This window comes from Pyrus communis, chromosome 10 (assembly GCF_041283825.1).
Source record: "Pyrus communis isolate YQ-2024b chromosome 10, ASM4128382v1, whole genome shotgun sequence".
NCBI classification, from domain to species: Eukaryota; Viridiplantae; Streptophyta; class Magnoliopsida; order Rosales; family Rosaceae; genus Pyrus; species Pyrus communis.
Window position 1 is genome coordinate 1,565,190 of NC_142574.1, and position 12,114 is coordinate 1,577,303.

The window sequence follows — 12,114 nt, forward strand, 5'->3', positions numbered from 1 at the left end:
TTTCCATATTTTGTTCAGATTTTTTTTGCTGGACTTGCAATCGTTATGTATGGGGCTTTTTTTGTTTGTTGGGCTAAATGTCATAATCATGAAGTAATATTTCCTTAGTTTATTCATACATGAAATTTAAACTTTGAGATTTCTTTCAATGCTCAAAAATAAACATCTATGCATTTTCGTTCGATTTTAGTGTAGGTCTTTGAATATATATGTTTAGACTTGATATAATATGAATAGAAAGACCAACACTCTCTCCTTACTGTTAAGGACACCCAACATTTTTGTTGGATTCTAGATTCCTTTTTATTTGTAAATGAGAGGTCTTAGATTTGATTATCGTCAAATGCAAATTTGAACCACATTATTATGGTAGTTCAATGTGAGGCTTAACCCTCCTTATTTTATTTTTTATTTTTTTGAACAAATGATATTATCTACACTAAAGGGGAGGGGGTGGGCTTAGCCTCACAATAGATTAGCCATAATGTGGCTTAAATTCGCCTTTAGCGAGAATCTAACCTAAAACTTCTCACTTACAAATAAATAAGAATATCACAAACCATAATGAATTGGTAGGGATCCGAGGATTCCATTGGAGATGTCCTAAAGAGGATATGGTACCAGTACACACAAAACTCTTAATAATGATTCTCATTCAAAGAATTTAAAGAACCATCATTGTTCAATTTGAGCCTCAAGCTTCTTACTTTCTTCTTTAATTTGGGTTGAATTCCAATTGCACTCGAATCCAATTTAACACAAATAAGTCAATTGTTTGAAATAACAATTTTAAATTTTTACTTAACATGGCACTATCGAAAATTTCAATTGTACTGTAATTGCCAATATGATTCATCAAAAATGTTTAACTAACAACTTTTTCATCACACATGAGTCGCATTAAAGGTAATATGTCACCACAATGAACCAATAAAAGGGCGAAAGGAAAAAAGTGTTGTAAGAGTTTTTCTAATCAAATTCCCTATATTTGATAGTTTCTAATCTCAAAATATTTAATTGCATTCAGTCTTGGTACTTCCAAAAATTTTGTTTTACTAAATATTTATTGTTTTCAACAATCTTAAAAGAACCATGGGATAGCATCCATCCAATGATCCATTCAAGTAAGAAATGGAATGGAGAGAAAAGGTCTAGCACCTCATGTTTTTAGCACAATGTTTTATAATGTTACTATAAAAATTGACGATAACCAATGAGATGATAGAAAAATCATGAAGAGTCTCACTTTTAAGAAAATCCCTTTAACATTCCTCATAGAATGGATCCAACCAGAGGATGTTGGTGTTGGATTTGGCATTAAATTAACATGCCTAAACTAAAACAAGAATCAAACAAGGATTAGGATATCTTGGGCACAAGATATTTGGATTTGTGTTTCCTAGTTGGTTTGCGATTTGGTTTTAGTATAGAATTTGATTTCCTATATTCTAGAGACTTTGTGTAAACCTATGACATCTATTAGTATAAATAGATGGATGTGGGATAGAGTTTTGTGTGTGAAAGTTGTGAGAGGCATAAGCTTATAGTTGAGAACACTTTGTGTTTGTGAGCTCTCTTGTATTTGTTGATAATCAATAAAGCTTCCGTTGTTAGAGAGGTACTCTTATATTGGAAGAACTCTGAAATCGTTGTGTTTTGTTTACTGCGTGATTGGTTTTTGGTTTACAACAGTTGGTGTATTGCAGATGGTATGTTTGTTTGGAGAAATGCCGATCTTGCACGATTTCAAAGTCCTCGTTAGGCCCCAAGTAAATAATGAGGATATTTTATGATGAAACCATTTCAAGAATATTCATCAATCTCCATTGGGATGGGAAACATAATCGAAATCAATATGGGGCTGCGAAAGTTTTTGAGAGGCACCCAAAATTGTGCTGGTGGCGGCAGATGTGGGATATGCTGCCATTCAAAGCAAGTCTTGAGAGTTGAGAGCATCTCTAATCCTCCTATATTTTATACATAAGCTTTAATTAAAATTAACAAAAATCTATTTTAGGAGCTCTCCAAAAAATTTCTCTAACCATACTTCATAATTTAGAGTCACAATGACAATGAATCAGTAAGAATAAATTACAAAAAATTACTAGGAGTTGTTTTCTTAAATTACTAGGTGCAGGCTCTGGATATAATACATGTAAACATGAAAATAACTTGTTGATTGCGTGTATAATATGTGTATCGTGCGTTGAAATTTAAAAAAAAAAAAAAAAGGTGCAATTTAATGAATCATTAATATGTGTACGAAAAATAAAAGTTTTTTTAATACATACATACATGTACAATACGCAAATTTATTAACTATACTAGAAACCAACAATGATGTGAATATGAGTCAATATTATCTACTAACAAAGGGCCCAGATTTGGTGTTACATTTGTTACTACTTCACGGGTTCTTTCTTGCTTATACTCTTTTGATGTCATCAAGTTTCCGCAGGCAGAGTAAAGGCTGCAACATTTGCCCCAACAAGCAACTGCTAGCTGCTTTGGGTGGTCCTTCCTTTAATCTTCACTCAGCTTTTTCCCGAGATGCAAAGCCAAACAATTATCTTCATATACTCATCTTAATCACTTAATCTGTCCTCATTGCTAATTAACCCATATGTGCTGCGGCCGTGTGGATGGATACAAGCGGTGTATGTCTTTTTTTTTTTTTTTTTTTTTTTTTGAACAAACGATATTATCTATACCAAATAGGACGGGGTTAAGCTTAGCCTTATAATGGGGTAGCAATAATGTGGTTTAGCTTTGCATTTGGCGAGAATTGAACCTAAGACCTCTCACTTACAAGTGAAGAGGAATACCACTAGAACGTAATACTAAGTGACACAAGACGTGTATGTTTATACTAGTTTATTGGCACACACATGATTTTTTTTACCATTATTATATAATATATACTACATGCAGGGTGTGTTTGTTTGAGCTCGCTAGCTTTCGCTGGCTTGGACTGGATTATGTAGTAATCTAGTCCCATGTTTGTTGACAGTCCGGGACTAAGTTTAATGAGATTAGAAGGGACTCGCGGGGACTAACTCCCTCACTAGCAAACCCGTCGAGAACCATGGGATTAGCGGGGACTAACTCCCTCGCGTCTTCCGCTGCTTCTATGTTCACAAACGCCGAGAGCCATCATCATTCCCCTTCGCCAATTCCCCCTTCCCCTCTTCCTCTCTCCTCGCTTTCTTCTCTTTCTGCTCCGCCGAGATCCGAGCTCGGCTCGAACTTGGCCGCGACGACGACAGTTGCTCCATCTTGATGGTATTGTAGTTTTGCTGCTGCGACGACGACTCAGTAGCAGTCGACTTCTCCTGCATAGAAGATATTCTAAGCACGCTTGGGAATCGCTGCAGGCTGGTTCCGCCGCTCCAAAGACTTGCGGCTCCGATTGAATCCACAGAATTGGAAAGCTCCCCCCAGTTGGAATCTTGCATCGAACAAAAACCAGAGAAACCAAGCTTGATTCTTCGTTTTGCAGAATTTTTTTGGCAATTAATCAGAAGAAAAAAAGAGGAAAGGGAAGGAGAGTGTGGGACGGAGAGAACGAGGGAGATAAAGAGGGAGAAAAGGATGGAGGCTTCAGAGTATTATTAGAATAAAAAAGATAGAATTAATTAATATAATATTATTAGATATGAATTAAAAAAAATAATATTGTAGTTTGTTATTATCCTTCTTTTTAGTCCGACACTGCACCAAACGCTTCATTAAGTCAGTCCAGCTTAGTCTAGTCTAAGCCAGTCTAGCTTAGTCCCTAAAGCTAATCCAGTCCGAGATAGTCCGGTGCAACAAACGCACCCGCAGTTCACACACTATGTATGTGATTTAAAATTTTAAAAAGAATTAAATTAAATTTATGTAAACAAAATTAGTGGATTGGAGAAGTTAGAAAAAGTGGGAAAAGAAGTAGAGAAAGAGAACAAAATTAGTGGATTGGGGAAGTTAGAAAAAGTGGGAAAAGAAGTAGAGAAAGAGAACAAAATTAGTGGATTGGGGAGGTTAGAAAAAGTGGGAAAAGAAGTAGACTGGGTGGGTGCAAATGAGAGAGAGAGTATTGGTAAGATAACATGGCTGAGAGGTTCAGAAAAAGAAAAAAAATATTGTTTGTGCGAAATTACTATAATGTTTTTTTTTTTAATATTTTCTTTTAGTTATGTATAAAAGGGTGTAATAATAATTTCATTGGTTTTTTTTTTTTGTTGACAAATAGGTTCTATTAATATGTCGTTTAGATATATATATATAATTTTAATACAACGACATATTTATAACAAGAGATGCGAAATTTGGACTAAGATAGACTATGGTTCGATCAAAATAATTTGATATTAAACTCACTATTCACAAGAGTCAAACCAATAACTTCCCACTTACAAGTAAAGATGAACACTAGACGGTAGTATTAAGTGACTACCTCATTATATTTAATTGTTTTTTTTTTATGAAATTAAGTTAAGTAGAAACAAGTCTAGGTATTTTGAATGTTTTCACCAAATTAGGGTTTTTTTGTTAATATGTATTGATAAATATAAAAGGGTAGTTAGCTAAAATGATCCACTTTTAACATTCAGTTGTTGAAATGATCAAAATCAGATATTGACAACATACAATTATCACGGGATGGTCTAGTGGTTGGGGATGAATTACATGACCGTATTCCACAACACATCATAGGTTCGATTTTTGGCGCTAATGAATCACACGATGGTGGTCAGGAGAGGTTGAAATGTCTTTGTGAGCCTTCTCGGCCCCCCGAAGGGTGGACTATGGCGAAGCCACCAGCTGGTCCCCTTTAAAAAAAAAATATTGACGACATATCAATCATATATCAATGATACAACGATGATATAATAACAACCTAAAAACAGAGCATTTCAACAACCAAATATCAAAAGTGAATCATTTCAGAATATACTATAATCAACATGATTTTTTATTTACAAAGAGAGTTTTAAATTTTAGATAGCCTACTCTTATTTTCTACTGCTTTATTACTGGACTAATCCCTATATTTCAAATATGGTTCATAGTATGGGCAAGTTGATGAATTATTATTTATTGGACCATTATTTCATTAAATTTCTTAATTGCATATATATGTAAGATCCCGCATCGCTTAGAGGTGAGAATCTTGTAAGTCTTATATGTATATTCCTATCTCTACCTAGCACGAAGTCTTTTGGGAGCTCACTGGCTTCGGAGTTAAGTGAGTTCGCTCGAGAGCAATCCTAGGATGGGTGACCCACTGGAAAATTCCCGTGTGAGTTCTCAGAAACAAAACTGTGAGGGCGTGGTCGGGGCCCAAAACGGACAATATCGTGCTACAGTGGAGTCGAGCCCGGGATGTGATGAGGGCACGGACCGGGATGTGACATATACTTGTCTTGGTCTTGTCTTTATTATTATTATTATTATTCTTATTCTCTCAACCAGAAAAGCCATATAAACATTGTGCATGTCCCTTCTCCAATTTGTATTCAGGTGGTGCATTTCTTTCACTTTAAGTAAAGATAGTTACTCAAATTAAAGCACAATCTTAAAAGCATCAAATTGCCTCACAGACAGAAAATTTGAAGCATAATTTGGAGAGAAAAAAAAGGTTCAGGTTGACCACTCACTAGGGTTTAAAATGTGTTAATACAGATTAGTAAGTATTCATCCCCATAATTTTATCCTCAATTATGAAATATGACTCTACGCTCAAACTAAAATGCCATCCAATTATCACTTAAGTAGCCTGATTAATATTTACAAAGTAATTCTAAATAGTGACAAGCCCTCTACTCTTATTGACGATGACAAAGATGGGTGGCCACAAATACAAGAAGTTACTGCGGAATCTTGTGTCCTCCAAAGTGCACTCAATACGTATCCAAACAGAAAGGAAAATTGATGTAAGGAATGATGCAGACACACATCAACTCTATTTGGGCCGTTCAAAAGGCAATATAAATAGACAATATGTGTTATATATTATTTATAGGAGTGGGCACTTGGAATTAAAAACATAAATTGAAAAGTTTGTCTCATCGAAATGATAACACGTAATGTGTTATATATTATTTATAGGAGTGGGCACTTGGAATTAAAAACATAAATTGAAAAGTTTGTCTCATCGAAATGATAATCCGTAAATTTAGCAGTAAAAAGATTACATGTTAAGGGTTCTAAATAGCGAACAATTGAAGGTGAATCATAATCGACATAAATTTCTAACTTTCTTTGTGGAGCCATTTTAGTACGTTGTGGCGGGGGATAGGCATATAATTAAACAGCACACCCAAATATGTGTAAGTGCGAGATATTTGGCTCGTACCATAACTATAACGCAGAATCAAAAATGGTAGAGCCAAAAAAATTTTCATGGGTGGGCCAGCTAAAATTATTAGCATGTAATCATATGATATATAAAATGTACATAAAACTAAGAACATGAAGTACTAATCCAAACAAGTTTATTAAACTACTTTTCAACTAGCTTTTACACCAATAAAACATGCATACAAAAAAGCAATAGAAAGATAACAAATCTTATCATTTTTGTTGATAACAAGTGCCTAAAAGAAAAATAGGTTAGGGGATACCAATTCAAGTTGTGCCCTTAGATATCCGTAATAGAATTGAAATCTTTTATTATTGTCAGAATCAACATTGTCGTCAAGCCCTTTTTATTAGTTACAAATACGGCAACCATGAAACATGGATTATTCCCAAAATCTTGAACCCTAATAGACAAATTCAAGGACCAAAGAAATAATTAACCTAACAATTAAATCAAGAAATAAGTTAAATGAAGAGATGAAGAACTTATCCAGTGTTGAATTTCATTAGAAAATAATTTGATGACGATTCATAGTTTTTCTTTGTTTGGGAAGCTATATAAAATAGGGTAGAGGTTTTTTTTTTTTTTTTTTTTTTTTTTTTTTTTTTTTGTTTTAAACGAATAGGTTAATTAAAAGCATGAGGATGAGGAGAAACCTAATTATCTATTAATTTACTATTTTTACTTTTAGTCTAAAAATAATAAAAGAATATATAAGGTAATAGAAGTATTATTTATAAATAAAGAAACACATTAAATAATAGCTTTCCTAGGAGTTGGGTGACCTATTATACCTACAATAAGCAACAACAAGCTCATGTATTAACTATTATAGTTGTAGTTTGTAAAAATCCTTCCTAGGCTACAACCCACTGTAGCCGTGTGGGTGTAGCTCCGTCATTGCGCATAATATATAGGGTTAAGGAGTGATGGGTCACAGGCGGACAAACATCGTTGTAGGTAAAATTGCATGGCTCCAATCAGAAATTGGAAGCTTGGTGTGCATAACTAAGGTCCTAGGGATCAATTAAAGATGCCTTATAAACACTTCTGCGAGACCATTATGAGTGGGAACATGGGAAACATGATGTTCAACTTTGATATCTTGAGACATGCAACAGTCATATCCAGTTGAATCAAATAATTGGGTTGGTGAGCCCTCAGCTTAATAACTTGCGCCAGATACGTGTTTTTACTTTTTATTTATATTTTTTTAAAATAACAAATCTGAACAAATGTGCAAACAAAAAATACAATTGATTTAGTACCACTAAAAATACTAGAATTCTACACACATTTGTATATATCAGATCGTAGGATTGAACTATTTGCAACAACATAATAAATCAACTAGCAACGCATAGTACGCAACGATGTAGAATTTAATGAGGCAAATTAAACCCATCACTGAGGATATTCACGGGCACTTTGCCAGGCAAAAAACAATCCTCTATAAGTCAAACAAATACAAAAGGGACTTAATAGAAATTTGATGGTTACTAGACACGCATACTAGAAGGCAGATTTGTCATTCACAACTTTACTACTTAAGGACTTAGCAAACTTACTTTCTTCAAACGGATATTGCAAGACAATGGTCGCAGTTGTCAATCACTCTAACATGAACTTTGCACAATATTTTTCCCTTAAAGGCATATGAGATCCGCAATAATGCAATATCAATGATACGAATATGATTTAACACAATAAATCAATTGCGATAATCATAAAGAACATTCTCATATTGATATTAAGATTAAAGCACAAACAAGACCATGAATGATTTATCAAATTTTCTCCAGAGAAAACTCTCTTCAATGCTAGGCTTTCTGTTTCCACACAAACATGCGGCAACCCTAACCCACGCGCGCATATACATATATAAATATGATACCTCATTAGTATCCTAACAATATTATTTAGGAATCAACAATTAACCTTGAACCTATAATAGGTATAGTCTATTTGAATGCATATGACAAACTTATCTGACCTGATGTCTTTGATTTTGTTTGACGTTCTTGAGATTAGAAGCCCGAAACATTTAGACTCAATAATTACATATGAATATCGGTACTAGTCTACACAAAATACAAACGCATATGCTTTTTGTTAAGAATTACTAATTTTTCGCACTAACAAGCTCTCGATCACTAAAACCACAAAGTAATCCTTTGTATGCAAATGGTCCCATATGCATGGCAAGAAGCCGACCATGCCGAGTAGGTTTTGTGGTTGTGTCAAATCAACTCTGCAATTTTGGCTTCTTGTCCTCAAAGCAAGCCTTTGGAAGCCTCCGATATTATACTTCTCACATCATGAATAATTCATCTTTTGCAGTACTTAATTACCACTTACTTTAATCCCAATAGGATCCCCTCCAGATCTTTTTGATGAAGATCTTGAGAATTTGTAAATCGTGTTCGTTCATCGTACATCGTGCGGTCAGAAATTATCAAGCATTTGTTTATGTTTATTTTTAAATAAAATATTTAAAATAATATATAACCATACAATATACGATGAATAAATATAATTTATGAATTTCTGAGATTCTCAGAACCCGTTCTCACTTTAATCAATCTCACAATTATTATTTGCAACGCGAACCAAATACCAAACAGCAATTAGGCGGCTTTCAAGGTAGCTATCAATTGTCATCATGTAATTATGGCATTAATAGTGGCATAAGTAACCGACTCTTCCAAATCCACCACATAAAATAATGTACACCTTGTTGCTTTCGGGATTAAAAACTAAAGTAAATAAGTGATCACATAAATTACTATTTGGTATAAGATTTTTTATTTGATTTAAAATAAAAAAGAACGATAGAAAAAACATTCATAATTTCTATTTTAGACTTTTTCTTTTGAATTGTTGGTTGGACTAAGATTTGGTGGGGTGCTTAGGAAAATGATCATCTCCGAATCATTTTTGTGAAGATTTGAGGGATTAATCAATCATGTTCATTTATCGTATATCGTGCGATCAGTTTTCATTAGGTACTATTTATATTCAATTTTAAATTTTAAATTTTAAATGATTTCTGACCTCACGATGTACGATGAACAGACATGATTGATTGATCATCTGGATTCCCACAAAAAGGATCCTTTTTCCGCTTATATATATGATCATGCCTTCTTTCACTTCCTTTTGCTATAAAGAAAAAAAAAAATGGAAATTATTATTAGCACTCTCAAAATTTTATTTGGCACTCCAAAATTTCTATAATTAGAAAAAAAATTATACTTGTGAGAAGTGCCAAATAAGATTTTTTGAGTGTTAATAACAATTCCAAAAAAAAAAAAATTTATAAACACTTACTATGTCAAAAGAACAAACTTTATAAAATGGTGGCCTATGTCAGCTGCCACCATTCATAGTTGACAAGAGAATAAAATTAGGGTTAGGGTTAAGGAATATGTGTAGAACATGAGGTGATATATCTTGTTTGTACCATACTTCATTAACTTCGAAATTACCGAGCACCTGTCATTTTTATACCTTTGAAGACTTATTGAAGGGTTCATGCTGAGGCACCTTTGCCGTAACACATGAGTTTCTCTTTAATCAAAAGACCAATCACAATGTGATACGTGTTAACACCAGAATAAAACTCTTAGAATCTCACATTGACCGCATATGAAAACATAGGAGTATCCTCAACTATAAAAAGAGATCATTCTCCCACAATTAATCCCTAATACTATTATTCTACTTAATCCATTATTAGAACTCATTAATGATGATTATGCTTGAACATTTATATCATGTAAACTCTACATTAATTATTAATGAGAACTTCTCTATCCTCGTGGACATAACCCAACTTAGGATGAACTACGTACATCTTATATATGCTTCTCTATATCTATCTCTTTTCATATTACCTGCACTTCATGACCACAGCAACCTTGCGAAGGTCACACCTTGACATTTTGCATTATTTCAAAGTCAACCCATTTTTGGCATCAACATATTTATAGGGTTAGGATTTAGGAATACGTGTAAAGTTAGGGTTAGGGTTGTCAAATCAGGGTTAGCCCAAGTATATTGTTTTGATTAGGATTTTTATCACAAATGGTCCATGAAATTGACCCTCACCATCAAGATTGTCCCTCAAATTGAAAATCAATCAATGTAGTCCCTGAATATAGGTATTGCAAATCAATGTGATCCTTCCGTTACAATTCTATTAAAAAATCTGTTTAGTGCTGATGAAGCACATAAATGGGTTTCTCACAAATAGTCCTTGAAATTGACTCATGACATTAAAATAGTCCCTGAAATTGATCCGCGACATCAAAATGGTCCCTAAAATTGAAAATTTATTAATATAGTCCCTCAAGTAAGTGTCTCAAATCAATGTAGTCATTCCGCCACATTTTTGTCAAAAATTATGTTATGTGTGGATGTGACATATAAATGGATCACAACAGTCTAATTAAATTTAAGAAATTACAAATAGGCTTAATAATTTTGGGTAAAGTACAAAAAACTACCTCAACTATTGGTCTCTCGACACTATTATACCTTATCTTTTAAAATTGATAATGTCATACCTTATCTTTAGAATTTGGTCCAATGTTATACATTTCGTTACTTGGCCGTGAATTTTTCAGTTAAATGTTGACGTGGCTTGATTTAGGACCCACTTTCTATTAAAAAATTAATAAAATATTATTAAAAACTAAAAAAAATTATTTAATATTATTTAAATATTAAAATAATACAAAAAAGTAAAAAAATAAAAAATAAAAAAAAAACTTCGTCACCCACCCCCCCGGGCGCCCTCTCTTCTCCCCCATCTTCATCTTCTTTCCTCTTCTACCCCCTATCTGCTGCAACCCAGAAAAAAAAAAAAAGAAAAAAAAACCACAAAACCTATCTTCATCTTCCCTGACCCCCCTTCCCTACAACTCATTCCTTTCTTCCCCCCTCCTGTCTTCCCTAAACCCTCCGCACCCACCCTCGCACCCACTACCTGCAACCCATAAAAAATAAAAAAAATAAAAAAATAAAAAAAACCCAGATTCCGCGGGTGGAGAACCTGGGTGCGAAGAAAATGGGAGGAAGGGTGTGGATTTAAGGAGTGGGGTGTGTAGAGGAGGGAAGAGGGTGGGTGCGAGGTTGGGTGTGGAGGGTGGGTGCGGGGGAAGACAATTGGTTTTTTTTTTCTTTTTTTTTTTTTTTTTTTTTTTTTTTCTGGGTTGCAGCAGATAAGGGGAAGAAAAGGAAAGAAGATGAAGATGGGGGAGAAAAGAGAAGGCGCGGGGATGGGGGAATGGACAAAGTTTTGTGTATTTTTTTTTTTATTCTTTCTTTTTCCTGGGTTGCAGCAGGTAGGAGGAAGAAGAGGGAGGAGATGACGATGGGGGGGAAGAGAGAGGGCGTGGGGGGGGTGAAGTTTTGTTTGTTTGTTTTTTTTTCTTTCTTTTTTCTGGGTTGTAGCATATAGGGGGAAGAAGAGGAAAGAAGATGAAGATGGGGGAGGGCGCCCCGGGGGGGGTGGGGGGGAAGGGACAAAGTTTGTTTTTTTTTTTTTTTCTTTTTTCTTTTTTCTGGATTGCAACAGGTAGGAAGAAGAGGAAGGGAGATGAAGATGGGGGAGGGCGCCCCGGGGGGGTGGGGGGGAAGGGACAAAGTTTGTTTTTTTTTTTTTTTTCTTTTTTCTTTTTTCTGGATTGCAACAGGTAGGAAGAAGAGGAAGGGAGATGATTTTTTTTTTTTTTTTTTGTTTGGTTTTTTTATTTTTACTTTTCTTT